General features: G+C 34.9%; 1 non-coding gene across 1 annotated transcript; it reads left to right on the top strand.

Annotated features, from left to right (window-relative positions):
- Positions 1-3,770: 3,770 nt before the first annotated feature.
- On the top strand, positions 3,771-3,925 carry LOC125849969 (U1 spliceosomal RNA). Its single transcript, XR_007444731.1, has one exon. It is a non-coding gene; the product is annotated as a U1 spliceosomal RNA (small nuclear RNA).
- Positions 3,926-5,747: the final 1,822 nt, after the last annotated feature.

Below are 5,747 nucleotides of genomic sequence, written 5' to 3'. Positions count from 1 at the left end.
ATAACACCAAAGTTTAAGTCCCCGTTGGACCCTCGGGATTCGTTCGGAATCTCGTGCACACAAACTAAATATGTACCCCTACTAAATTCGACGTTCCGGACTCAATGGAACCGTCAGAATTTGAATTCGAGGACTCCTTGACCCGAAAATCAATAAGATGCCAAGAAACTAGTTTAACGCCAAAAAAATTCGAAACTCAAACGGAGCGTCTAAAAATTCAACCAAGACTCATTCTAGACTTAGAATCGCCTCCCGAAACCAACGGTACTCTCGGAATTTCAATCTGAGTCTCGGAACCTCATATGTTGACCAAAGTCAACTCTTTATCACAATTTCACAACTTTAGCAACTTAGGACCTCGTTTCAACTCCAAATTCAACTCCGTAACTTCACACAAACCCGTTTCGACATTCTAAAACTTCCGGAATCGACGAAAATCCGATCCGAGTCCCGAAACTCCAAATAACTTGAAAAAGCACTTTTTAACCAACTTTAACTCATAAAAACTCAACTTCTCAAAAACTCAACTTTTGACCAACTTTTCTTCAAACTAACTTTACAACCACAAAACATGGGACTCGGAGCAACTACCGAAAGGGCAAAATAGTCATTTCCACGAAAAATTACCAAAATGACCTTTCGGGTCAATACACAAGTCTTAACAAAAAGCATGCTACTAAAAAGACTTAAAGGACTAACATCTGACTTATGAAGCCTCTAATAGCAACTGAGATGGATGTTGGGACAGACCCCACAACATCCTAATGAACTAAATTAGAAAACAATGAAATGGATCCTCCGGAAAGCAAGGAGGCTCACCAACAAACTCTGAACTGCTTACTGGATCAACGATGTGCCGGAATGCCGATCCTAGTTACATGTGTCTACATTATAATACGATGCAGGCCAACTGACATCAGTACATTGAATTTACGAGTATGCGAGTTAAATGCTAAAACAACATACGCTTGAAAGAATCTGAGAGAAACTGAAGGACTTACCTGGCTCAACTCAACTCAACCTGACTGAACTCATTTCAATATAAAGCAGTTTAAAAGCAAGTGCAATATAAACAAAAGTTGTTTGAAAACATGATATTCAACTCTGTGTGTATGCAAAGATACAAATAACTTTGGGATGTATTTAAAAACACAACGAACTAATGTATATAAATATACAATAACTTCTGTGGGAGTTTCTCTAACTAACAACCATCACATAAGAGCTATAGTGATGATACAGCGATCTACCTCACGCTGCCAGCGCATCCTATACCCGACCAAAGGTATAAGACCTGAACTGCCTAATGGATACACTAGTCTAATTCGAAAAGGATTCATCTAAAAAGTATAACCCTTTTCTATCCATGGTGGCTACATGGTTTTATGGTGACGTGAGTTATCTGAACCCATGCTAGTCTCCAACTCGGTGATCAATACTACTCCCAAAATATACTGGCTCTTATGTTTTAAAAAAACATTCTTCTTCTATGATTTGAGATTAGTGCTCAAAAACTTAGCTCAAAGGCTATCTTGGAAATCTCAGTTTCCCTGCTTGCTTCATTTAGAAAGCTAATACTCTTTTACGAAAACTAGCCAGAAGGCTCTTTGGAAATCTCAGTTTCCGTTCTTATTTAAATGTGAAAACATTTTAAATCTCTTTGGGAATACTTAGTCCCCATATACTTTTGAAGAAATGAACTTCAAACTTTACTCTTTACTCTTTACTCAACTTGAACTTTAAGTCTTAAAACAAAGTTAAAAGCATTTGCAAAAGACTTCTTGAAAAGACTCTAAGAACTTCTTAGACTTGGCTCTTGACTTTCCTTGAATTTAAATTTAGGAATTCGAGGTTATGATTTATGTTTCTGGATGATTTCTAGATGTTTAGAAGTTATTTAGAGTAGTTAGAATAAATGGTGTTAATACACTTTAGAATAACTTAAACGGGCTGAATGATGAAAACTGGGTGAAAAACGACGATTTGGGCGCATCCGGGGCTCGCCGCGCCAGCCCCAACCTTTCTGGGATCTATTCTGGCGCACTGCTGGCGCGCCGCCCCAGCCTGCTTGGCGCTATGGGGGCGCGTCGCGCCTGCCTTCCCACAAACACAAACTGACAAATTTTTTACCTCGTTTTCTGATCCTAAATCATTTTAATCCGATTCTTTTTCTCAAATCCACTTTAGATTTATGTACCCAAATCATATACACAAGGATCTAACTCAAGGAACTCAAGAACTAACAACTTAATCATCAAAAACTCCTAAAACCCAACTCCTGTTCAAGAACGAAAGTAATTTAAGAACCACATTCAATAACATTCAAAATCCAATCTTTTTGAGATGAAAATCACTGGATCAAACATTCTTGGCACGTGGGTGAACGAACCCAACGTTGAGATAGACTCACATACCTTAATTGATTGAATCCTCGGCGAAATTCGCAAGCAATTTCCTTACGACGACAACGAATCTAGCTTTTCCTCCTTTTCTTTTCTTGCGTTCTTCCTCCAAAACCCTAGCTCTATTTGGTAAATGTCTAAACTGACTCCAATCAGTTTAGACCCCAATTAATTACCCCTAAACGAACTAAAATAAAAGGGTAAGGAAAAGACCAAACTACCCCTTTAAAATTTGGATTTGGACATTTCCTTAATCCAACAGCCCAACTTCCAAAGGGTATATCTCACTCATACAAAGTCGGAATCGTTCAAACTTGGAGGTGTTGGAAAGATCATTCCAAGAGCTTTGCAACCATGCTTGGAAGTACACCTAAATCATCCTGAGCTAGGAGTTATGATTGTTTGAAAATGACCAAAACTCAACTTTACTTGCTTACAATTTTCCAGATTTCCGTTATACTTTCCAAAAACGAAAATTTCCAGATTTAAAGTACATTCTAATTATTTCTAGATGCGGGATGTTACGATGAACATCTAATTTTCGATCGAACCTAAGTTTTACACTATTTCAATGTATCTTTCAGGTCTAATCTTGACATTTTGACCTTTTATTTTAGTAGGTCTAATTTGGGGGAAAAAGAAAGTCTTGAATAGTTTGATTTCTTAAACATGAATTAAAGTTCTCAAAATAAACAATCATAATTTGGAGAATAAATAACATTCTAGATTTTTTCAAGTTCAACACAAATTCACTAAATAATCTTGAACATACAAAAAAGTTGTACTTATTTTGCTCTCAATATATTTATACTAAATCATATAGTCTACCATAATTTAATATATATTTGGGCCAAGTATTTGGTGGCTACTTGGGCATGACTACAAAGTATGTTTATTGGGTCAATGAGCCCAAAAGGCAAGAGCTTTTAAGAGTTTCTTCTTGATTTGCTCTGGTTCATCAGAGATTGGGAATACAATACCAATACATATTACTCCCTTTACAAGTGGAGTTTGATGGGCATGGTGCATACATAGTCTTACTCCTATTTTATGAACGAAGAGAGGATGTTTCTGATAGACCCTCGGGCTTTGGCTCAAGTAAAACATATAAAAAATCAAACATGTAAAACAAATATAGTATCAACAAATCATGTTGGAAATAATTAAGAAGAGAACAAGTAGTGAGGGGGGCAGGTGATTTTTGGTTGAAATGAATTGGGTTTAATATTTTTTATTTTTGGCTTAAAAAATAAGGTAAAGTGGCTGAACATATCAATTTCCGCCTTGAATGCCCTTTTTTAAAAAAAGAATAAAAGATAAGTGATATATTACATTATTAAAAAATGTCCTAGGTTGGTGACTTCTATTGCACTTATTGAATCAATGGGGGTTCAATAAGGCTCATTGTTAACGTTGGTAACTACCATTGCAATTTGGAGGGGTGCCCGCCTAAACCCGACCCAGATGGTTGAACTTATATCATAATTTGTGACAGTGCGGGCCTGCATTGGTGCGGCCCTACCAAAAAAAAAAGGATGGAAAAAGACTTTGTTCATTTATTTTAAATAACTTTGTTAACTATTCAAGCAATGAACTCTTTTTGTATATTTCATTGTTTCTTCAATTGGATTTGTTTTATATATTGGTTCGAGACATGAAAATAGCCTGTTGGAAAATGCAGGACAAGATTTGGAGTTCGGAACCTAAATAAACCACAAAAAGATAAAAGTGATCAAAATAATCCACTAGTCTAGTAAGTAACTAAAATAGGCTTAGTGGAAGAAAAAATTCCGTTTTATGCAANCAAAATAATCCACTATTCTAGTAAGTAACTAAAATAGGCTTAGTGGAAGAAAAAATTCTGTTTTATGCAATATTCCAAACGTTTTCCGTTAGTCTCATAATGTATATATTTTAATATATAACGGAACTATTTTTTACACCTTGTAAAACAAAATTATTTCGTACACTTTAAGAAAAGTTACTTTACCTTTTCACTTTCTTCTTCTCCCCTTTCACTTTCATGGTTCACTTTCATCTTCCAAACACGACCCTACAAATTGCATAAATTAGATATTAGGAAAATCGGTAGATTGAGTTATCGAAAATCCATCAACACTATTATGATTTTCTAATCATGGATGAACATCGACGGATAAAAGAGAACTTTGTTGACTAGTCTTAGGCTCCTTCCTAACATAGATTTCAAGTATTGTTAACTTGATTTGATCTATGTAGTCATTTGGAACCCTCAAAAAGTCGGTCAACGATTCATCATTAAACATAACTCACTCTTCAAAATTTACTTGTCCTTGTGATAAAAATGAAGTAGGGTATTTTTCGACTATAATCAATATTGATACTGAATGCAATGCTGTGGCAAGTCAGTATATGGAAAGTAATTTTAATTGCTCCCTACGCTCGTGATTAAAAATTTGCATTAAAGGAGTTTAAGTTATGAACATCATGCTCTACTTATACACAGCAAGAATGATAGATCAGTTTAAGTAAAACATGAGAGACAACCATGAGATGATGCAGGGAGGAGGGTGAAAGGGAACAATGTATTAATTAAAATAATACAATACGATATATTATGAAACAATATGTTACAACCATCCAAACAAAGTGTAAGTAAGTAAGTAGACTCATCGTACACTTTTTTAGACAAACACATGGCTACCTTTATTGAGTCCTAAAGAAATCAAACATTGGGTCTTGTTGAAATATATTAGAGATTATAACAAAGAGATTGCAAACAGCTGACTGAAGATTGTTATTAGTCAGTTAACTTGACGTGAAAGTTAGTTAGGCTGTTAAGAATATTCTAGAAGATGGCTTTACTGTAAATAAGTCAATTAGTACATGTATTTATATAAGATGATCCATCTGAAGTTAGTTAGAAAATATACAGTGTAAAACTATGTAAATCTTTGAGGCGTTGATATGAAATTGAGATCTATTCTTCTGTTGTGATTCAATTCTGATTGCGTGATTAGGATTCAGTTTGTAACATGGTATCAGAGCTTACGGGTTGAGAATCGTCGTTCTAATTTCAATTTTTGTAGCTTAAAATTGCTGATCAATGTCGAAGAAGATCGATCATGATCATCCTCTGTTTCTGGCTTCTTCCGATGTACCTGGAGCTGTGCAGATTGGGATACAACTTACCGATGTAAGTTTTAAGTTCATTAGTAATAAAAATAGCAAAACCCAAAATAAAAAGTATCCTGCTACAAGTTATAATATCCAATGATGACAACAAAAAGTTATATTGTCTATCTATATAAGTAAAAAATATAATAAAAATGAACTATAGTACTCATCAATAATTCAATATACTTT

The sequence above is a fragment of the Solanum stenotomum genome, unplaced genomic scaffold (assembly GCF_019186545.1).
Source record: "Solanum stenotomum isolate F172 unplaced genomic scaffold, ASM1918654v1 scaffold12014, whole genome shotgun sequence".
NCBI lineage: Eukaryota > Viridiplantae > Streptophyta > Magnoliopsida > Solanales > Solanaceae > Solanum > Solanum stenotomum.
Note: the sequence above shows the minus strand (reverse complement) of the source record. Positions and strands in the feature narration are given on the sequence as shown.